The 26194-nt window shown below is 36.0% G+C and overlaps 1 pseudogene; it reads right to left on the minus strand.

Moving 5' to 3' along the window:
• Positions 1–10784: 10784 nt before the first annotated feature.
• On the minus strand, positions 10785–15850 carry LOC124887722 (annotated as a pseudogene).
• Between the last annotated feature and the right edge of the window lie 10344 nt (positions 15851–26194).

Here is a 26194-nt window from a genome sequence, read left to right on the forward strand (position 1 = left end):
TCTAGGATGATGCCCATCAAGCCAGCTAAATCATATAACATCCTTATTTCTAAGATAATACTAAAGAAGTAACTAGTATGAAATAGTTGTTCACAATTACTCATCACCCACATCCCTCTTTCTAGGATGATATGGGATCTAAGTAAATTGGGCTTTTCACCTACAATTCTCATTCAATTTTGAGTAATAGAAACACACACAACAAATAGCTAATTAGGTAGATACATAAACAACACCCATGCATAAATCACAACTTATCCAAGCATAACCCCAAGTGGAAGAACTAGCAACTCATAAAGATAATAAGCAAAAATATACCAAAATCTCCGTCAAATTGATTCATGAAAGATAAGGAGAATGTCAATCCAAACTTTAAGTTCCAGTAAATCTTCAATGGAATTTTCCAATCCTGAATCACCTTTACCTTTTCCATAGCCCAATAAACCAAATCTTTACTAAACATATCTTCCTAACAAGCTTGAACCAACAAATAGGAGATCTACACCTCCTACCATACAATGCCTTAAAAGAGGCCATAATAATACTAGAATGATAGCTATTGTTGTAAGCAAACCCTACCAAAGGTAGATGCTCAACCTCATATGCACGCTCGAAGCATATCCTCCAACATCTAAATAGTCCTCTCGGTATGCCATCTATTTGAGGATGAAAAGCAGTACTCAGACTAACTTTAGTCCCCAATCCTTTCTGAAAAGACTGCCAGAAATAAGATGAAAATTGCATACCACGATAAGACATAATTAAAATAGGTACCAGTCACAACATCAGGTGATGCCTCAGATTCTTCCAAGATGTAAGATCATTCAACCTATTCTAGCCTGTGTTGTACCAGAAGCATGAGCAGACACCAAAGCTACACCACTAAGCGTAGGAGAAGAAGATGAAACAATCAGACCCTTGACTGCTCCTGATGCACCCTAACTAATAGGACAATACCTGAATATATGGCCTGGATGGCCATATTTAAAACACTGATCCCTTCCTTCATCATAAAAGACTCGATAAAGACGACTATAGAATAGGAAAGGAGGACACGAAGAAGCCGACTATGCCCCACTCGCCTGAGATTGGGCACCTTGTGCCCAAAATTATCACCATTTTACTAATGTTTGTTACCAGACTTCTCCGGGTAAGGAGCGCTAGTAGTAGAGAAGAAAGCAAAACTCCCCCACTTCTTCTTCGGCCATTTGCCACCATCCCAACCACCTTGTTGTTGAGTGCCACCCTACTTAAAGAACCTGGTCGTCTTACCCTGCCTTTCCCCAAACTTTGCTTGTTTCCTCTTTTCATCCTCCACCTATTGCATGTGGCCAACCAACCTCAAAATATTCATATCCTTAATTAGCAAAGTAGTCTTGTTTTTAAGGATCAAATAACGAGATAGCCCAGAAGTGAAATTTCTCATCCTTTCCATCATATCAAAGATCAAATTCCAAGCATACCTTGACAATTGATGAAATTTCAAGGCATACTCCTTGATAGACATTTTTCCCTACTTATGATTCACTAAATGCTCCATCATCGCTTCCCTCAGCTCTTGAGGAAAGAAGCAATCCAGAAAAGTATTAGATAAGGCCTCTCATAAGTATAACTCCTCAACATCACCTCTATCCCTATCCCACTCCTTACACCAACATCCTTGAGCTGATAAGCTACAAAATTTACAGCTTCCATATTTATGGCCTACATCACCCTGAATATTTTCTCAATTTCATCCAAGAAGCCATATGGATCCTCCACCACCTTCACTCCAGTAAAAGTAGGAGAATTTATCTTAATAAATTAGCCAACCCTTGTGGCCTTAGTAGATAAAACACCAGATGCATCCCGCTCAACCTGAGCAGCAACCAACTGAGCAATAACATGAATAGATTGGAAATCTTCCACATTAGTCACCTCACCTTGATGAGGACTAGTAGTACCCAAAGGAACTCGAGAACAATTAGGTATAGGACCCTGAGATCGAGTGAAAAATCAAGGTGTAGGGCTTACCCCATCAACATCGTCCACAGTTAAGATAGAAGAATTTCCTTGTGTTTTATATCATCGAGGCATAATTGACAAAATGAATAAACAAGGATTAGATCATGCCTACAAGGCTAAAACCAAGTATTCTCTAGTTGTAAATACCATTTTTAGAGAAAGTGGAACATTCCTAAATGCTTTGTAGCCTGTCTCTTATGAGTGTGGCGCGCTAAACACACCTAAAAAAGACTCTATTAGACATGACTTTGTGGACTCATAATTGACCAAGAACCTAATGCTTTGATACCAACTTGACCCGACCCAACCGGGGGCCATGTCGTAATGGGCATCATACTCCATCAAGGACTGGGGATAGGTCTAGTGTATAACTATCCAATCTATAACCGTGAACGACCAAAACTAGTCCAACCATCCTCAAATAGGTAGCCATAATCAAAACAAACCATAATACAAACCATAACCATATGGGTTCCATAATAATTATATATAATCCCAAAATAAAAGAAGATAGAACAACCAACAATACGGTCAACCGTTGTAAGCCTCAATATAAATACCAATACTAAGGCTAACACCAATACATATCCCGCATATTCCAACCCATAGTAGTTCCACAAAAGCCTCTAACAAAAAGCATAACAATGTCCGGTTGGGATATAACCCCAACCATAGCTAAAATTAATATCCATAAATAATACAAAGTATGATATAACATCCATGAAATGAAGCCTTTTGAAAATATGAAAGCTCACCACTTAAATCCAAATGCTGGTCCTGAAGTCTGATCGCTTAGCAGGAGGAGTAGAACGGATGATTCTTGCATCACGTAGGATGGGTTATCGCGTGAATGCTAGAATGAACTCAGGATAAGGATAAAATAATACCATTTAAGAAAATCAAGTAAAACCATCCATATGCACACAAACCATATATACATATATATATATATAACCATGTTGGGAAAGAGAACAAGGTTTATCATGCATTCGGAACCATTTACCTGGGTATGTGTATCTTAACCATCCATAATAACGCACGGTCTATATAGGTCCAGTGTAACCCCCTAAATAGGCCTTGATATATGTTGTCGCACAAACCAGAGATACCATAAGAATAAGGGATTCCCAAGTAGCCTCACCCTCCATGATACATATATACAATGTACTTAGAGGATTTTCTTATTCCTCATAGTATAATATAAGGTCGCCATGACATACCCCACATGTTGGCAAATATGAGATTCCAGTGTTCATTCATTGAACTCCCACCTTGACAATTATTTATCACACCCTGCCACTATTGCCCAATTAAAACCATTTTCAACTGATAAATCCATTATACCATTTATCATTTACCAAGTCTATTAATAGTGGTATCGTCATACCGACTATAACTTGCAAGTATTATCCTTAGACAAACCTTTTTAAGGTAAAGGGATTCCCGTGTACCTATTCACCAAGTTTACTTGGGAGAGTCCCATGTACTTCGCAATTGTCCTATTATTATATTACCTTGGGGAATTCCATTGTACTCCAGAAGAATATTTATTAACCATAACCATTCCAAAACCATTTAAACCATTTAGGGTTCTATTACCATGTTTAAACCATGCAATAGTTTGATTAAAATCCAATAACATAGTGAAATCATCATCATTGGCATTTTATCAAACATATTGGGGGCATAATAATTCCAAGATTACCAAATAACCATTCCCATGCAACCAATTATCCAAATCCATCATTAATGCATATAAAATCATAATTAAAACATGGAAAGACCATAACCAAGCTTTTATAACAGAAACACCCAATTTATATTTGAAAATCCAAAACCATAAAACATTCAAATCATGAAAACACTGGATGAAATCCATTCCTTTAGTTGTAACTAAAAAAAGAGGGAAGAGAACATGCCTCAAACTAAGAATATGATAAAGTGAAATCACCAACACAAGCCCCAAATTAATCCTTAAGATGAAACCCTAGACTTCCTTTACCCAAAAGCCTTAGAGAGAATTATATAGTGTTTCAAAAAAGTTTCTAAGTGTTAAAGAATAGAATAATAGGGAAAATAACCTCCCAAGTAGGTTAAAGGTTGTGGGGCCTTGTTATTTTAATTAGGGAAATGTCTAGAGTACCCTTACTTAAACTGTATTTAGTTCCCATCATAGGGTACGACTGAGCCATATGGCTCGTACCTTTCTTGTATGAGTAGTACCTACCACTCATACCCTAGGCCTCTCCCTTTGACCCAACACTATCCAAGGTATGGCTCACCTAGACCCAAGTCGTACCTAAGTATACAACTAGTACCCATAAATCGTACCCCTGACAGAATAGAACTAGAAAAGGATTGAACACTGTCAACTATACGAGTCAACTATACGAGTCCAGAGTATGACTCATACCTTGGGTTACGACTTATGGTGAGCTAATCATACTCAAATCCAACATAAGTCATTAAGTCTAATATTAAGTAAAGTGACCAACCAACCCGTACCTACCGATACGACTTACACCATACAAATCGTACCCATTTTAGTAACCAAATCGAACCCACCAACTAACACTGGCCAGCATACAAATATCCTATACCACTCATATCCCAGTGCACGAGTCATTTTCCCTAGAAATACCATGTCCAGAGACCATAAATCCAGGAAATTTTCTAAGGGCCAAAAACTAGGGTGTTTCCCTTTCCCCATAAGAAACCACCTATTGTATCCTTCTACAAATTATTTTGCAAACAACTTATCCTCTAACAATTATCCTATAATGCCAATAACAATTCTTGAGACCATTACATGGGTATAATATTTCATTTTCCTTAGAACCTCGTTCAAATGACTTATTAAGAAAATCCTTCACTATGTTGATGTTATCATGACTGCTTTTTTTATATTTATCCAACTTCTATCTAAATTATTCATTCACATCAATGTGACACAAGAATAAAAAAATCAATTACTAGACATAAAAGGCAACAATGTTCTGTAATCAAATGATTCAACTAAACAATCCTTCAGAACAATCCAACTAAACAATTCTATCTCAAACTACACTATGTCGTTAAAAATTTAGCACAAGAACAATAACAAGAACTTCACAATGTTCTTTTACGATAACCCAAAGACAAGCCAGATTAACAACTATGAAATAATTTAATGATATTCTCCTAACTACTAAAACAAAAACTAAGGACCATTTATGTCTTGTATATGATACATAAAGTAAAATCTTTAATTTATATTCAATTGAAAGAAAAATTAGATCAAATATAAAAGACAATAAAGTTATAACTACTACTTGATAGACTATTACTATTACTGTCATGACCCACAAACCAAGGGTCATGATGGCACTTATTGCAATAAGCCTTAACAAGTAAGCCTGTCAACCAATCAGATATGAAAAGGGAAAACCAAACCAAAGGTAATACTCCTAGAACAGAGTCGAACCTTACAAATACAGTAAAAGAAAAAAAATACACAACCAAGGATAACATACAAATCCCAAAACCTGGTGTTACATTGTTAGAACTTCTAAATGCATCTTAAATGTCAAAGATACAAAAACAGTCAAGAGAGGAAAAATAGTCAAGGGAGGATCAAAATCTATCTCTAAATAAAAAAAGAAATGAAATAGATATGAAGTGGTAGTAGACCAAATCGTGAAGCATAGGACATCTACTACCTCAAATATACTCTAAATACAACCTGAATCACCTATTTGTTCTGGCACATCACTTGCAATAAAAAAATATCTCAAATAGTAGCCCACACCATCCCCACTAACAATTTTTTTATATTCATATCTAAAACAAATACAAGTACAAGAATAAAACATTGATATACACTTATATTAGGTACAAGTAAAGGAATATAAATAACATATCACATAGGGAATAGAACATCAACACAAAATAAGCACAATATATATGAAATGCAATGAAGATGATGATGATAAAAATGATAATAATAAAGCACGAGGTTTTTTCACAACCTTTTTATGCACCTACTTAGCTATAATTCTAGGTAGGACCCATAGGGTATTCGTCTTCCAATATACAACCAATATCTGATACCAATTGTATAACTCGTCTCTAATATTTCTAGTATTTCAATAATAGTACCAATGTTTCATGAATAAATATGCTATGAGGACGTAATGCTCACAACTAACCAAAATGTAAATTTCTAATATCCAATTAATATACCAACCATATGAGCTAAAATTCACTCAATTCAACCAACCATCGATGATCCAATATAATCCAGAAACCATTATGTGAAATATGTAAGGAAAAGATCATTAATACCATATAATATCCAAAAATATAATCTTTTTCCACCAAAAAAGTACAACCAAACACACAAATATCAATACCATGCCAGCAACACTATATATAAGACCCCATACGGTTACATATAGTAAATCATAACACAAAACCACCAAATAGCATCCACCTTGGCTCCCACACGGGCATATAAATTAAATTAACATATTTTCCATGATACAACCGTATACCCATTGCATGGTTTTACATTATTATTAGCTATCCAACCCAGTCTAAAGAAAGTTAAGACATAATCTTTCTTGAATGCAAAAATAAGTGGAAATAAGCCTTTATTACCAAGCTTTCACCATATGCACAAATCCAAAATTAGCTAAAACACATAAATATAGAATTTATGCATCAAAAGAAAACCAATGATATCCATTTTACCCATTTTTGGGTTAGGATTAAAACGTACACCCAAAATGGGTTATAAAAAAAGAAGTCTAAAACTGAAATTTTAGACCAATAATATGTTTACCATGATTAAAGGAACTTAGAGAAGAATACCTAAGTTAAAAAGGGTTGGAATTGGCGTTTCAATTGAGAAAATACCAATGGCCAAAATACCTAAATTTCTCTTTTGAACTCAAGTTTTAATGATTTTTTAGAAGGTAAATAATGGATGAAATAGTAGTTTTGGAGCTTACCCAATGTCAAAAGAGAAGAAATTACCTAAAAACTAGAAACCCTAAGCTCCAATACTCAAAAATGATGAAAATCACAAAAATAGAGAATTTATATCACCCAAGCATCTCTTAAGAGATCATTGGGTTGCTTAAGCAACTATCACTTAAGAAACCATGTGTTGCTTACGTGATACCCATTGGCTGCATAGACGTCGCCTAGGCAACACAACTATAGCTTAATAGACAAATACTTATGTGATGGGAATATTAGCTACGCGACACCCTCAGTTGTCTTCTAGGTCGCTTAAGGGGCCAAAATGTCTCTTAAGTAGGGCACCAACTAGAGACTTGGAGAATTGCAAATCTTTGTGGACCCTTCAAAATTCACTCAGAATCTCGAGTACACAAACGAACTATGCTACCTTACCTTGCAAATCGTGATATTAGATTGTTGAAAAACAACATTTTCACATAATTGACCTCAAAAACCCAATTTCACAACTTTCCAAATTGAGGGTCAAAGTGAGATATAAATGCCATTAAACTACACTAACCACTTTACCAATCTAAAATTGATGTTCAGAATCTGTTGGCGATGTGTATTTTGCCATTTGATACATAGATCAAATGATGTTGGATAAATTTAACAAATTAGTATTTATGACAATCCAAAATCATAATCTCGCATAAATCACAACAAAATGCATTGGGAGCCATGCCAATCATCCCATACCCCTGAAATACCATAATGTAACCACGAGGACCGGTAAAATAATCAGATCACACATAAATAAATATTTTACACAAATCACCAAAAATTAGGTCATTACAATTACTTCATATTCAACACTCATACAACAATAGTCAAATATAATTCACAAATCAACTAGTTAACCAATAATATATTTAGGTTCAACCAATGGAACCATTTCAAGTTTAATTTAACTTTTAAGAAAATGAATATTAGATCAAAACAAATCAATTTTGACAATAAATAATTCCTTTTAAAATTATAATTAAAAACTTAAACATGAGAATACTGGACTAGAAAATTCCCTTTTAATAAAAGATCATTTTTCAACTAATCCTGAGTAAACCATAGCCAAAACCAGTAACTTAAATAAAGGAAACGACACTTCAATAAAATAGATTCCACACTTAAGTAGATGCACTAAGTATATAAAAGAGATGACAGATGATACACCCAAATTACAACTCTCGTTAGAAAGGGTAAGCGGTCGCTGTCAAATATAAAACCCAACTGGGTTAGGTGTCGAATCCCACAGGGAATACTATGATCACTAAGTATTGCAGTTATTATTAGACTGTTGATCGAAGGTTCCACGGAAAGGGGGGTTTGGTTTAAGTGCACAATAATATATGTAGTTATATTTGATCACAGAGAATGACAAGTTAGAGTTATGTCCACCTTGTAGCTTCTACTTCTCTATTAACTATGAGTAATATGGATTTTATATGTGCATGCACTTATAGAGAGACGTATTCTAATTCTAAATCCAAGTGTTTTTCAACCATCGAGGATTTATTCATCTTAGTTCTCTCGAAGTCAAAGTGTACAACAAATTATACGAACTCTCCAAGACGTTAATCCTGCTAGGGCATTAACTTCTAAAATAGGGGTTGGAAACCCTATTTTCTTGTCACACTCTCTTTTCCAAACAGTAACTTTTCCATCGAACAAGTTATTGCTATAATGGCGTATTCCCTATGTTTGCAACCACGAGAATTCAATCAAAATGAAGAGAGTAATGATATAAGTGGCGTGACATATAATAAATTCAAAAACCCATAGCAATAGAAAGTATACTACAAGGTTTCCATAACCCTAACAAATAAGCTTAGATACTCATGAATAAAACATAAATCAACATAGAAATATTCATCATACCAAAACTTCGAACGATCTTGGTGATGAAGATGACTAGCGAAATTAAGAGAGAAACACGTTTCTCTCTCTCTCTCTCCTCAAGGTAAGCCATTTTTCTTGTGTTCCAAATATTACAGAATCTGAATAATGTCAATAATGCATTAAAAATTCAGCAATAAGGCTTTTAATAACATCCTTCTCTAATAAATTGCTACTGTATCCTTAACTATTTAAAAATATTGAGTTTGCCCGGGAAAAAGTTCCCATGCATCACATTCAGTCCAAGAGCTGCTTTCCTTTTTATGTGAAGTTTTCCTTTGCTGTCCACAGGTCCCTAAAGAGCTGAAATATTCCTTATTAGTACCTGAAAAGCATGCCAATCACATAGGTCAGCTCACTTAACTAAAAATGGACTAAAAGTGCAAGAAGTATGTATTTTATCCTCAAAACTTAGCTAAAACATGGGTAAATTATGGTGCTTAGACGTATAAATACGCCCAACATCACCACCCCACACTTAAAGATTTGTTTGTCCTCGAACAAAATAGTACATCCATGTGAATACCTAACTACACTTAACAAGAGCAACGCAAAATTTTCAACAAGACATACACGACAATTATTAACAAAGAGTAGATTTCTTAATCATTACTAGAAACAACTCACCCTCCAACATAGACTAATTAAGTTGGTTAATTCATATACACAAGTTAATCCAAAAAAATCATATAAAACTACCCAACAATCATCAACCATGTGCGCTCACACAAAATGTTACCCATAATTACTCATAGTTTTGCATTTTTCAGAAATATGGGTATAAGAACTTGCTTGCTCTCGCTCTCACAAAGAATTCTTAGATTACAACTGATGACCATATGCTTTCCCTTAGTGTAATGCTATTCTAATATCAGAATGCTAAGGTTAGGATCAAATAGGTCTTTATGGGTTGTAATGTAGGCTAAAGGGACAGGTAGGACTATGTTGGCCAGAAATAGTGACTATGTTCCCTAAGCGCTTTAATACACTACATTATGCCATTTACACTAACTTTTAACAACCACTCTACCTTTCTTTCATCTACCAACCACTCAACCTTTCTTCACCCATTTTGTTACTCAATTAAAAACACTATGATGGGAATATACAACTCTTTTTTATTTATTTATTAAGCATTCCTATGATAGCCACCCTCGATCACAATATTTTCATGTACCAATAACTAAACTTTGGGGCATCACTTTCACTATTTTCCTCTTATTTTGCCACACTCTTTACTCAACTTGATTCTACAATTTAAAGTGCTTAGGAGCTTTTAGATCAAATTATGGTCTTTTTTAAAAAAAAAGGATTAGGCTACATATGAGGTTGCCAAAGAAAATAGCTAAAGGCTCAAAGGGTGTTCACTAGGACAATGTACAAAGGTAGGTAAAAAGAAGATCAACAAAATCACCAAAGAAATGCCTAAATCATCTCCTAAACTCGCAATCTTTATTTCGCTTCACACACACACTAGGTAAGTTCTAGCATCAGTCGCAACAAAGAATATACAATAACCTTACATACACATTGCACATGGTCAACTTAATTAGGAGCATTATAGATTCTTGACCCAACAGATAAATGAATTAAACCACAAGTAATTATCACAGAATGAGTCACAACTTAGAGCCTAAATGTTTTAATAGTAGTGATTCAGCACAAACTCCTGTTATAATGCCATGCCGTCTATAAGAACAATTTTATGCAACAATCTGACTAATTACAACTAACTAACTATGACTAAATCAAAATGACTATAGAATAAATGTGGGCAAGCAGTACGAAACACAACAGACAAGGCAATCTGTAGACATATACCCGCACCCCACACTTATACGGAACACACTGCCCTCAGTGTAAATAAATAAGTAAAAACCTGGTTAGTCAGACTCCTCCTCTACATCCAGGGTCATACCCCCTGTGTCAGAATCATCATCAGAGTCTTCATCATCAGAGTTGTCCTCTACATCAGAGTCTAACAGCTGGTGATCATCGTCTGTCGGCACATCATCATCTAGAGATTCTTCAAAATTTACCCCTACTCCACATATGGCCCGAGCATGCTCATTAAGCGGGTAGTCATAGTCCAACTGCTGAAGCTCTGCATCAGTCAGCACATGACCCCCATTCATCATAGTAAACCTAGTCATGCCATACAGATGGAGAAAAAAACTCTCATCTCGAGCATATCTCTCAGCAGTGGTAAGGTTGATGCCTTGACCAGTTTCTGGATCTTTGATTTTCGTGAGATCTGCCTTGACCTTAGTGTATTGTGTCCCAGGAATCAAGCAGGAATTGACTATTCTTAACCATATGCGAGCTTCTCTGTTCAAACAAGTATATGGGTAAGTATTGTGACGACCATTATCTTTGTGACGAGTCCACTGGGTTATGGACCTTGATCTACACAACGTATGTCTGATGGCTCTGTAGGGAGGTCTGTTTTAGAGCTCCTTGAGTGGTGATTGATCCACACTAGGAGTACCCAGTAAAGAGTTGAAGAAATTAGCGTTCAATTGCAAGACTTGCCCCCGAATCTTTACTTCATTTCTCGTAGTCCTTGGGGACCAGTTGGCATCAAACTCTCGAGTCAAATCAAGATTACATTTGCCCATTTCTCAGAAGATAAATTCAAGATTTAGTACCATAATCTTTGCCAAAATGTGAGGGCAGTTCTTTGCTAAACTTTCCTTCTGCATCAAATCCACATGTACATATTTCTTCACCTTATTGTTTCTATACTATTCCTTTTCTTCCTCCTCCAGAACCCATTTGATCCCGAAAGTGCGTCGAGGTACTTGATGAGAGGAGAAATTAGCCTGGTCCTTTCTTGACCATTTTTGACCTTTTTGTGAGGTGGATGCTTTCTCCTTTCCCTATCGTCCTTTCGGAGCCATGTTACTTAGTGATTAATTCGTGATGAATCGGGAAGGTGAGCCTGTAGGATTAGATAAGAAAAGAGAAAAACTTGGAGAGGGAAATGTTGGGCGGTGCTTAAGTTTAAGAAAACTTTAGTGGGGTTTAAAGGTAGAGGATATATTTAAAAGATGAGGCATGGGTCGGGTTGGTCCATTCACACTCGGGTTGGTAGGCAAAATTCATGTTGATAGGCGGCGCCTATAGCATTGCCTAAGCATAACTAGGCGGCGCCTAACCTATTGCCTATGTTGGCATAGGCAATTGGAAAAGCAACGCACTCTTGGTTGAAAAGGTCCATACCGTGGGGGCTTCGCCCCCGTACCCCCATCAAGGTCAGTGGTGGGACCGATCCCTACGCTACCACCACAGACTTTATTGAAAGTCATAAAATAAAGTCGCACCGTGAAACTTTTTGGGTCGAATCTTCATAATTCATGGTGCGACTCTAATGCAAATCATACTTGAACCTTACACATTTGACCACTCCCACTTACCTGTATTGTTCCATCATTCCTAGACTTACCACCATTGACATGACTCTCTTCTAAATCAAAATTTGGGGCTAATCTCCTCCTTTGTACTTCATGCACCGACACTTACTCAAGAACAACAAAAATGATTAGAAGGATGGGTTGCCTCCCGCCAAGCGCCTTAGTTTTGGTCGTGGCTCGACTCTTCTTTTTGAATTTTTATTTACAAAAAACAAAATCCTAGTAAAATGATGGGTTGCCTTCCATGTAGCGCTTGATTTATTGTCACGGTACGACATAGTTATCTCGATTACTCAGACTTCATTGAGATATATGGTGGCTATACATTTTATCGAGTCGGTTGGACCGATATATAGCTTCACTCTTTGGCCATTCACCTTAAAGACACCACCATCATTGTTTTCTAACTCCACTACTCCAGATGAGTAAACTTGGCTGATTCTGAATGGACCAGACCATTTAGACTTCAACTTACCTGGAAATAGCTTCAGTCTGGAGTTGAAAAGAAGTACCAAATTGCCTTTCTAAAAGCTTCATTGGATAATCCTCTGATCATGGTACTTTTTCATCCTTTCCTTATAAAGATCTGCTCTTTCATATGTATTTAGACAAAATTCATCCATCTTGTTCAGCTATCCCAATCTTATATCTATGGCATCATCTTATTTTAGGTTAAGCTGCTTCAGTGCCCACATTGCTTTATGTTCTAGCTCAATTGGCAAGTGACAAGCCTTTCCATAAACTAGTTGGTATGGTGACATGCCAGTTGGTGTTTTAAACGCGGTCCTATATGCCCATAAGGCATTGTCCAGTTTCTTGGACCAATCTTTCCTGCTGGCATTCATAGTCTTAGCAAGGATCAACTTGATTTCCCGATTTGAAACCTTTACCTGCCCACTAGTTTGTGGGTGGTACGGTGTAGATACCTTATGTTGCTTAACCCCATACTTTGCCAATACGGCTCTGAATAGCTTGTTGCAGAAATGTGATCCTCCATCGCTTATGATGGTACGCGGTACCACAAAACGAGAGAAGATATTTCTTTTTAAAAATGCCACAACACTCTTACCCTCATTATCAGCTAGCACGATTGCTTTGACCCATTTAGATACATAATCCATAGCAACTAGGATATATTTCATCCCAAATGAGCTCACAAATGGGCCCATGAAATCAATACCCCAGACACCGAATAACTCTACTTCAAGCATTTTGGACATGGGCATCTCATGGTGCTTTGAAATAGAACCTTGCCGCTGACACTGATCTCATCTACTTACAAAATCATCGGTATCCTTAAATAATGAAGGCCAATAGTAGCCACTTTGTAGTACTTTCTTGGCCGTCCGATCACCTGCATGGTGACCTCCAACTTGGGAAGCATGGCTTGCTTCCAGTATGCTAGGCACCTCTATATCTGGGATGCACGGCCTAATAATACCATCAACACATCGTCGAAAAGATAAGGCTCATCCTAGAATTAATGTTTCACATTATGTATGAACTTTTTCTTTTGATGAAAGGAGAGATGCTCAAGAATCACTTCGCTTACCATGTAATTAGCAAAATCTGCATACCACGGTAATTTTTCCATCATAGTTGCTAGAATCTCTTCATCTGGGAATGCATTATCAATATCAAGGTCGGTCTGCACTGTGTGCTCACTCTCAAGTCTAGATAGATGATCAGCTACTTGGTTTTCACAACCTTTTCTATCCTTTACCTCGAAATCGAATTCTTGAAGCAGTAACACCCACCTAATTAGCCTTGGCTTAGCATCCTTCTTTTCCATCAGATATCTTAGAGCCGCATGATCTGTATGAACCACTACCTTGGCTCCCAACAAGTAAGCACGGAACTTCTCGAAAGCATAAACAATTGCTAGAAGCTCTTGTTCAGTGGCGGTATAGTTCTTATGTGCTCCATTCAAGGACTTGCTCACGTAGTAGATTGGATGAAATAGCTTTTCTCTTTTCTGACCAAGTACAGCACCCAATGCTACACCACTTGCATCACACATAATTTCAAAAGGTTGAGACCAATCAGGTGCTACAATAATAGGGGCTTCAACTAGCTTTCCTTTGAGGCATTCAAATGCCTTCAAGCAACCTTCACCAAAGTAAAAATTTGCCTCTTTCTCCAAAAGTTTGCATAATGGGTTCGCAATCTTAGAGAAGTCTTTAATAAACCTCCGCTAAAAACCAGCATGACCGAGAAAACTACGAACCCCCTTCATAGAGATTGGAGGTGGTAGTCTCTCGATAACTTCAATCTTGGCTCTATCAACTTCAATTCCCTTTTCAGAGACTTTATACCCAAGAACAATGCCTTCCTTAACCATAAAATAACATTTCTCCCAAATTTAGCACCAGATTGAATTTAAAACATCGCTGTAAAGTCATACTCAGATTTGCCAAGCATGACTCAAATGACGCACCTACAACCGAAAAGTCATCCATAAACACCTCCAAGGTGTCTTCAACTATATCAGAAAAAATAGATATCATACATCGCTGAGAAGTGGCAGGTGCATTACATAGCCCAAATGGCATTCGTTTGAATGCAAAGGTACCATATGGGCATGTAAAAGTGGTCTTCTCCTGATCTTCAGGGGCAATGCAAATTTTATTATATCCGAAATAACCATCTAAGAAATAGAACCATCCCTTCTCTTCCAATCGATCAAGCATCTGATCCATGAATGGCATTGGGAAATGGTCCTTTAACATCCATGAGTTTAGCTTCCGGTAATCCATACACACTCTCCACCCTGTGACAGGCCTGAGTGGAATTAGCTCATTCTTCTCGTTTGCTACTACTGTCATGCCTCCTTTCTTGGGTACACATTGTACAGGACTCACCCATTTACTGTATGAGATTGGATACACCACCCCTGTATCTAACCACTTTATAATTTCTTTCTTCACCACCTCTTGCATTGGTGGATTCAGACAATGCTGATGCTCAATAGTGGGTATGCAATCTTTCTCTAGCTGAATCTTGTGCATGCATATGCCAGGAGGGATACCAATTATATCAGCAATAGTTCAACCAATAGCTCTCTTGTACCTCTTCAGAACAGATATGAGAGCCTCTATCTGTTGTTCACCTAAATCAGTAGCAATAATGACCGACAGTGTATTTCCACTACCCAAGAATGCATACCTTAGATGACTGGGTAGCTCTTTCAATTCTAACACCGGTGGTTCTTCAATGGATAGCTTTGTCGGTGGTGAAGGTTGATTTTTAAGGTCAAGGTCCAGCTTCTTAGGGGCATAAGAATACGACCCTATTCCTGTCAAAGCACAGATAGTTTCTTCGTACTCTTTAACATCCTCATGATCAAAGTTCAAAAGCACAGCAGCCAATGGTTCAACAGTAAGCTGTTTTTCTAAAGATAATTCCTTCTCATCCTCATAATAAACATCATCTATAGAGAACACATTCATATCTTTGGGCTGCTTCATTGATTTGCATACATCAAAATGGACCACTTTGTTATTCATCCAAAATAAAAGCTCATTTGCTCGTAAATCAATAAGCACACTTTCTGTTGCGAGGAAAGGTCGACCCAAGATTATGGGCACCTCAAAATCCACCTCGCAATCCAAAATAACAAAGTCTGCAGAAAAAATGAAGGTAAAAACCTTCACTAATACATCATATAAGATACCAACAGGTCATTTTAACGACCTATTTGCCATTACGAACCGCATGTTGGTTGGTGTAGGATCCCCCAACCCCAACTATCTATAAATGGCTAGTGGCATCAAATTAATGCTAGCCCTCAAATCGCATAACGCCTTAGCAAAATCTAAAGATCCAATCGTGCAAGGAATAGTGAAAGCACCTGGATCTGCCTTCTTCTATACCAAAGACCTCATGGCAATTGCACTGCAATGATGAAAATTATCTGCCAGTTCATAGCTCGCTGCTCTTTTCTTTTTCAAAAGGTCCTTCATGAATTTGGCGTACTCTAGAATTTGCTCCAGTGCCTCCACCAAAGGCACATTAATAGTCAACTGCTTCAGCATGGTCAAGAATTTACTGAACGTGGTGTCATCAGCCTTCTTCTTCAGTCTCTGAGAAAAAGGTGGTGGTGGATTTGGAAGAGTTTTCTCCACCACTTTCTTTTTATTGCGTTTTCCATTATCAATCTTTTTAGACTGCTGGCATCTAGGTGTAGTATCATGAACGTTCTCATCCTGATCTTCAACTTCTATAGAAATATCATAATCTGCTTCAATAACATTCTCTTCTATATCATCAACCACAGGCTTGCCCTTCGATGGATTTTCCAACACTTTACCACTCCTGGTTGTAATAGCCAAACATGCTTCATCATTCCTTGGATTTGGGACAGTGTCACTCGGTAAAGTGCCAGATTTTCTTTGATTGAATGCCGCTGATAGTTGACTCATTTGTTGTTCAAGCTGTTTTATTGAAGTGCAATGCGAGTCAACCAATTGATTTATTGAGGACAAATCATTTTTTACCTCAGTTACTCCCGTTTTGGTTGCCTCCACTCCTTTTAACAGCTTAGCCATCATGTCCTCCATAGACATCTTCCCAGAGCTAGGTGCAGCAGCTTCACGATTTCTAGGAGGGACATACAAACCGCTCCTGTCATTCTTATTCTTTCAATTCCCTTGGTCTCGGTCCTTGTATCCGGATTTTTCATAATAGTTCCGACCTTGGTTTCCTTGGGCATTGCCTCGAAAACCCCCCTAATTATTCAATTAATTTGCTTTCTCCTCAGAATCGGAGTCATCTCTTCCCTGTGATACAACAGCCTTGACCTTTTCTGTCTTCCCTGATAATAAATGCTTGGTAAGAAGGTCCATCTGCGTTTTCATGTGAGCCATATCCTGGTCACGTTCCTCTTCTCTTCGTCTCTGTTCTGCCGTCATGCCACTAGATACAGTAGAGCTTGCTACCTCAGAATCCCTGGTATGCCAAGCTCTACTCTGCTTTGTCATACGATCTAGCATATCACATGCCTCAATAAAAGTAAGGTCCATGAATGACCCACCCGCAACATTATCTACTACTGTCTTAGTCACCGAGTTTAAAGCCCTATATAATATTTCCATTAAGTGAACATTGGTCATCTAATGATTTGGGCACCGCATAAGCTTCTTGTTGAACCTATCCCAGGTCTCGTGGAGAGCTTCAGTTGGAAGCTATTTGAAATTGCTTATCTCATCTCTTAATTATGCTCTCTTGGATGGCGGAAAGAATCTTTCTAGGAAAGCTTCTTTCAGTTGCCTCCAATTGGTAATAGAGTCAGGAGTTAACCCGTTTAACCATAGAGTTGCCTCTCCAGATAAAGACAATAGAAATAGGCGCAGCCGGATCACATTCTGTCCAACCCCTGGATTGTCAAATGATTTGCATGTTCAGATAAAATTAATCAGATGCATATTTGGATCGTCACCTGCAAGTCCACCAAATAACCCTTTGAGTTGCAATAGCTGGATCATGGTCCTAGTGATATTGAACTTGGCTTCGCGTGCAAAGGGCGGAGGAATAATAGCCCCTGTGGCACCAGCCCCATCTAAGTCATCATCATCATCATCAAAAACAACTTGTATAGATCAACGTTCGGGTCTCATTCTAGCTTGACGATCTCTGTTGACATTCCTGTTCACTGGTACAACCACATTAGCTGCACGCCTTGGATTTAATAACTCATCATCACCCAGGTCCTCATTATCAAGATTTGTTGCCCGACCTGGGTTATCAGCATTCTGTTGATGTACTTGCGCAGCTGCCAATGCAGCTAATCTAGCCTACTCCTGTTGAGTAGCCATCCTTTTAAGGTCTCGTTGCGCATCCATTCTGCCAATGAGATGTGGTTCAGGATTTATAGGTAATAATGGCTGACCAGATCTTCGTGTATTTGGGATGCACTCTACTAAACCTGAACAAAACAAAAACAACAAACAAAAAGTAAAATTTGAGAATCATTGACCAAAGGGTCTATTAACTAACACAAACTTAGTTGACAACCGTATTCCCCAACAACGGCGCCAAAATTTGATACGCCCAAATTACAACTCTCGTTAGAAAGTGTAAGCGGTTGCTGTCAAATATAGAACCCAACTGGGTTGGGTGTCGAATCCCACAGGGAATACTATGATCACTAAGTATTGCGATTATTATTAGACTGTTGATCGAAGGTTCCACGGAAAGAGGGGTTTGGTTTAAGTGCACAATAATATGTGTAGCTATATTTGATCACAGAGAATGACAAGTTAGGGTTATGTCCACCTTGTAGCTTCTACTTCTCTATTAACTATGAGTAATACAGATTTTATACATGCATACACTTATAGAGAGACGTATTCTAATTCTAAATCCAAGTGTTTTTCAACCATCGAGTATTTATTAACCTTAGTTCTCTCGAATCCAAAGTATACAACAAATTATATGAACTCTCCAAGACGTTAATCCTGCTAGGGCATTAACGTCTAAAATAGGGGTTGGAAACCCTATTTTCTTGTCACACTCTCTTTTCGAAACAGTAACTTTTCCATCGAACAAGTTATTGCTATAATGGCATATTCCCTATGTTTGCAACCACGAGAATTCAATCAAAATGAAGAGAGTAATGATATAAGTGGCATGACATATAATAAATTCAAAAACCAATAGCAATAAAGAGTATACTACAAGGTTTCCATAACCCTAACAAATAAGCTTAGCTACTCATGAATAAAACATAAATCAACATAGAAATATTCATCATACCAAAACTTGGAACGATCTTGGTGATGAAGATGACTAGCGAAATTAAGAGAGAAACACGTTTCTCTCTCTCTCTCCTCAAGCTAAGCCGTTTTTCTTGTGTTCCAAATATTACAGAATCTGAATAATGTCAATAATGCATTAAAAATTTAGCAATAAGGCTTTTAATAACATTCTTCTCTAATAAATTGCTACTGCATCCTTAACTATTTAAAAATATTAAGTTTTCCCGAGAAAAAGTTCCCATGCATCACATTCAGTCCAAGAGCTGCTTTCCTTTTTATGTGAAGTTTTCCTTTGCTGTCCACAGGTCCCCAAAGTGCTGAAATCTTCCTCATTAGTACCTGAAAAGCATGCTAATCACATAGGTCACCTCACTTAACTAAAAATGGACTAAAAATGCAAGAAGTATGTATTTTATCCTCAAAACTTAGCTAACACATGGGTAAATTATGGTGCTTAGACGTATAAATACGCCCAACATCAATAGACTAAGTAAACTAGCAACTTTGCCAAAATCAATAACTTTTATAAAGAGACAATATGTAAATCAATAACTCTGTAACCAATAACATAACTAAAAGAGATGAAACACTAAGTAACAATAGCTTAGAAAAAAACCAGTAACATAAATAAATGAAATGTCACACTAAGTAAACCAACAACTTAACTAATATTTAGACACCTCCAGTAAACAGATTCCGCACTTAAGTCTTTTGAACAAATAGTGGACATTTCTTACAAAGAACCAAATACATTAATTTTATGTAAATTCGAGAAAGGCAACATCGTCACACAAAATATTATTAGAAAACAAAAATATACATGTTTAACCCACACTACCCTTACTTATTGAATCATCATCAAATATTAAAGATCAAAGGTAAGAAAAATCTGGTTTATAGTAACCAATTTCATCAAAGCTGCCAATAAAATTTAGTCCCACAAATCTATTATAAAAAAATAAAAAGAAATAGGGTAAAAAAACAATACTAGATTTGTTAAAAGCTATTGCAATAGAAAATCCAACATCAATGTCCACATTGAATAATCTATCAAAAAAGATTCTAACAACAACAACCTAACACCACACACAATAGTTATTTATTAGCACATACAACATCAAAATACCACAATTATAACATACCTCACAACAAAAAATTAAGACCACACATAGTATCTAATTTAATAGAACATGTAATAGCAAAATCACAAAATTATACCATACCTACAAATAATAAATTAATGCCAACACACATTAGCAACTAAATAATATATGGAATAGAAAAATCCAATAGTTTTGCCATACCTAACTACAATTTATTAATTACAACGCACAACACAAAGTTAGATCCAACAACAATATCCAATAATTCTCCAACCCTAAAAATAACAAAGATCCACTCATAGTTGTAACCTAGTAGCACATGCAACAACAAAATCTAAATATTTTCTTTTAGCTCAAAACTTAAAGAGCAGAGAAGAGATTAAAGAAAAGTACCTTAATAGATCAAAATTGAGAAATAAATTCAATTCATGCTCTAGTTAGAAGCAATAACAAAAAAAGACCTAAGATATTTTGTTAAAATCAGGTCCATTTCTAAATAAAATCAGCAAAAGACCAACTAAAATAACACCAACCGTCAAAGTGTTGAGAGGGGTTTGCAGCTGTCAGCTCCTAATAGTCAAATATAAGCATAAAATAGTATAAGTCTTAGAACATTAGTTTAGATTTGTAGTGGCACCTTAGGTTTAGAAATGAGAGTAGTTTTAGAGATGTGAGAAGTTTGAGAGATGTGAGATCTAGGTTTTAACATCAAATAGACTAAATTTGCCTAAGTGGATATAAATTTCTATATATCTTCTTTCTTAAGAAATAATGAATCAAATAATAGGAATTATGGGTGCTAAAAATTATTTAGGAGAAAAATGGAGGACTAATTAACAAATCCAATACATAATAATTTTCATAGAATTGTTACCATGGATTTCTTTACCACAAAGGTTCCAAAAATCGTTACTATAGCTAGGCCTATTACGGCTAGGCCCATGAACAAATCAAATCAGTTTGAGTAATTAGATTGATTAGAAGAAATTTGGATAATTCACTTTGAATTATTCAAGTTGAATCAATTTACAAATTTACTTTTTGAATATATTATTTTTTAATTTTAATTTGATTTTGGGTTTTTACTATTTGAATAGATTCAAAAACTTATATATATATGTATATATTTATATATTTATTCTTAATATTTATGAATTACTTACAAACTCATAATATCTCAAACCTATATTTTAGTGTTTAAATGTGAAACTTAAAGAACAATCATTTCCCAGATTGAGGAATTTCACTTGGTATGTTATTGTTATTGTTGTTGTTGTGTGTGATATCCAATAAAAGTATTAGAAAGGAGTTGGATATTAGGTCAAGAGCATGAACGAGAGTTATGAATGAATAGAATGAGTTACTACATCTATACGTGCACCCTCAATTGGGTAGGGAGATAGGGGAAATAGTTAACAACATATCTACCTTAATATGATTAGATGTGGAATGATAATATTTATTGTTTACCAGTAATGCTTATGGTGATTGACTACATTGGATAATGATTCATCCAGAGATATGGAGGTGAGATAATGAAGATGTTGGTATTATTGCAATCGTGGTGTTTATTAAAATATTAATGTTAATGAGACAGTTATGATGATAATATTGATATGTAACCCAAGATATTCATGATCTTGGTAATGTTTATGATGTTGATGATGTTGAGAAGATGAAAGATGATGCACACATCTTGCATGAATGCACTTGTCTATATACATTGGTTTATATTTTCTTATTTTTATGTTCTTTCATTGAACTCTTAAGCAGATCAATCCATTGCCTGAATTGATGAAATATAGAGGCACTTTGTGGACCCAAGTTACGTCCTTATTCAAGTTAATGTTAACCATCCGATGTATATAATTATGTGAGTGTATTGTATGGTATGTCCATCCTCATACAGATTTTTCCAGTCATAAGTGCATGATTAGTTGTCAATCATGTAGTATGTTATATTAGCACTGTACTGTAGGGATTTGGTCCATTGAAGTTGTCTTAAGTTATAATTTCATGAGGTATGTAGGTCTAACTCTGAGTGGACAAGGAGTAGAGGATCTTAGCGCAATATCTTAGTTAAGTAACAATAGGGCATGTGTAAGCATTTGTGGTTAAACGACAAAGATATACAAAAATGTTAAATGGTACGTTGGTCAAAGAGATGCTAAAAATGTGGCGCTAAAGAAATAATAAATTGGGGTATAGAAATAAAAACATTACTTGATCCTTATTATTTCTCTCTATTTCTTATTAATGTTATTTTTTTCTAACCTTGGTCAATTTATTATTCCCACCATTACGTGTGATTTTACTAATTCTACATTTACTATATCTCTAACTTGGGATACAACCATGTTGCAGGTTCATTCGGCTTTCGATAGTAGTGACAATGATAATTTAAAAACACCTCTTGCCCTCTCTATTCTATATGGATGTTATGTCATGGAATATACTATCCCTTGTCTACCTCTCTTTTACTAGTTTAGACTAGTTTCTAGGCATTCATTATTGGTTATTTTCCACATCACCTCTACATATCCAATATACCAAACTAGGCTTACATTTTGATGTCAGCTATATAATGGATAGAGTGAAATACTTTTTAATATTAGTTACCTGATTATCTCAATGAAAGTCAATGGTTTAATTTCCACAATAAATAAATGATAGATCCATAAGATTTCTTCTATATAGAGTGGATATTAGGTAGGTTCCCTCATGATACTGCTAGTTGGGTCATGACAACATGGTATCAGAGCCCAGGTTCTGATCTCCTAATGTTAGGTAGGTGCCCTCATGATACTGCTAGTTGTTTTATGACAACATAGTATCAGAGCCCAGGTTTCGATCTCCCAGTATAATACAAAATGTCGAGTAAAATCCCCTAGATTGGTGTGTTTACGTCCATATAAAATACATAGGAGGCTACAAGGAATCTAGGAAATTATCATACTTTTCTCTATCCTATCCTACCATCTCAATTTTATCTCTCCAAGTTGAGTATAGTAGATATCTGGTAAGTTATAAATAGTATCTCAACCATCATAATTTGGGCTTGTTTGTATGATTTGGTATCTTGTGGATGTTAAGAGGTTTGAATTATATAATTCAGCCAGTAGAGGTCATTAGAAATCATAGGTGTTGATTATTGTGTTGTGAATTTTTCTTGATATTAAGATGTTTGTTTCTAATATGTGTTATCAGTGTATGATCTAATACATCATTTATTACCAATGTGGGTGATTATTACTTGGTCTAACTATTACTTGATGGCCAGACTGTTGAATTGCTTAACTATGAGAATATGTTATGTATGTTAAATTGTATGTTCTGTGGCCAAGGGACCTGAGGATCGTTAGGATTGGTACGATCTGTAGGTGTATCTTTATTTGGAGTATTCCTTAGTTCTATCTAAATATTGATAAACTACATAGTGTCTTTTCATTCATTAGAAATATCGTTTGGGATGTGGTTCTTTCAATAAATGGAATGAATCAGTGTGTTAAAAACTAATCAAGTTAGGGAATTAGTTTTATTTACAATCGCTTGAGCCATGGTATAATCACTTTAGGTCATAAACATCTTTTACGCAATAGTTAGAAACTATAATAGTGTTCAAACGATTGTGGAGTATGGCAAAATACATTGGAATAATTAGCATGAAGGGTAAAAGCAGAACCACAGAATGTTATAGCTGCAATAACTCTTTTACCTCTACAATGGAATATTTAACTACTACAGCAATTCTAGGCAGTGTCTTACCAGTGGTTCACCAATTTTGTAATTTTAAAAATATTTCTAAGAAACCATGTTATCAAAATTATAAATTCACAGAAATTAATTAAACACACATTATAAGCTATGGCAATTAATATTAAGTGTGTAGGAATGATGGAAGTCTTAGAAATGTAAGAAAAGTAATGAAAAAGAAATTGTTTGTTATATTATCCAAAGGGGGGCAACCCAAATCCAAAAACAATAAAATGAAAATGATTTAGTGAGGGATATCTAGTTGGTGGCGTTATATTCAAGGATCGAAGCATCCGAACCCTCCTCAATATTGCTGAGGAATGAGAAATCCTTGGTGTCCTTCCTTGTTATAATGGAGAGATTTTTTGGTGAAGCAGGTGCAATCAAAGATAACATACATAGCCTTCCACATCCTTACGAGCGTGTAGTTTTCGGAGGGGTGTTTCTTCTTCTCCATATATAGCTCCCTCTAAAGCTCAATATAAGCACTAGTTGGGTCTACTGTTCAATCAATCGCAAAAATGCCAACCTTTGTTAGGGGATATGATTCCTCTATATGTAACATTACATTGAAGTAAGATCAACAACCTAATCACTACAGGGAGTAGTTTCTTAAGTTTTGCTCGCTTCAGCCCTACTGCTCTCACCGTCCTCTCCCAACTTCCTTTCCTTTCTGCCCCCACCATGGGTAGTCCTAGATCTTAGAGGGATATGTTGAATATTGAAATTCTCCAAAGTATAATGGCTCTTCTTTGGGACATCTACTTATTTGCACAACTCTATAATCAGGAAAGGCAAGGATAGATCTGTCATAACCCAATTTATGAGTCATAATGTCACCTATTGAATCCAATTTTTAGGTAAGCCAAACTGTAGCCTAGAGCTATTTGAAATGGGATAACTTGGTGGGAAATTCCCATAAAAGGAGAAATAGATAATGCGATTCAAAAATAAAAAGGGAATAAAATAGTCTGAAAGGTAGCCATAACATAGAAAACTATCCCATGACCTAGTAGAGTAAGTACAATAGCAACTACTGATACTCCACAAGTACTAAGATAGTCAACATAATTTGTCTCAAAAAAAGACTAAACATAGGCAAATGGAAGAAAACAGGGGAGACTCTAGCTCCAAGATCTCACCCTATCTCAGATATCCAACACAACACAATCCTTGAATAAATGGCCATAACTAGTACTAGCATCTGCATCAAAAGGTATAGAACTGTAGTATTAGTACCAAAACCATAGGTACTCAGTAAGCATCATCTGTTGACTGAGCTAAATCATAATACAAATATGATAAAATACAAGATAACATAACTAAGTCAAGAGAAGGAAAACCTGACTATGACTCCAACATCACAGTACATGGCTAAATAAATAAGTCGGAAAAATAACATAAAGAAACATGCGATTTAAACTACAATATTGTCCCCCCAGTGTGGAAAAGTAAATAACCCAACATAGGCCACCATAAGCCTGGAGGGTACAATCAAAGATAATGTAACCGAACAACCATGACTTACCAACCTTTATGATATTATTGGAAACCTATCCATATTATGTCACCTATAATCACCTCCTCTTCAACAAACACACCATCCATACTATGATCAATACCCAAACTCGAATTAGTATTCATATCATCAATATAGTAATCAATATCCGCACTCGAACTGTATTTATATCGTCAAGATCATAATCAATATCAGGAGTCGAACCTGTATGTATATATATCATTAATATCCAGACTCAAACTGGTATACATATCATCATAGTCAATATCATAAACTTTGGTCTTACCATAATTAGCATTAAGTCCATTACTAAAACATTATGACCATTAAGTACGTAGACTTATCAAGCCTCATAATAAGCACTTCAAGATACATAATGAGTGCACAATGGACTACCTAAACTAGTTCATGTCTTTGCCTAATATGAGTCAAAAGGACCCACTTCTATTCTCCAAAATCAATTATGAAGTAGCCTCTACCCCAAATTATACTAAAATATCTAAATCTAATTTTAGATGCTAAGCAATCCTCAATTATCCCTAAGATAGAGGTTCAACTAAGGACCTGAACAAGTAAGCCAAATACACCTAATTTACAATTTCAAGTTACCCTAAAAGGTCTAGCAACCCAAGTATTGGGAATTTCATCACTAACACCTTAAACTCATCCCAAATCTAACATGATATCATAAATATATATGCTATAGATCAATATATGAAACAGGAAACTTAGGGTACCAGTGCGCCGAAG

Source organism: Capsicum annuum, chromosome 10 (genome assembly GCF_002878395.1).
Source record: "Capsicum annuum cultivar UCD-10X-F1 chromosome 10, UCD10Xv1.1, whole genome shotgun sequence".
Lineage (NCBI taxonomy): Eukaryota > Viridiplantae > Streptophyta > Magnoliopsida > Solanales > Solanaceae > Capsicum > Capsicum annuum.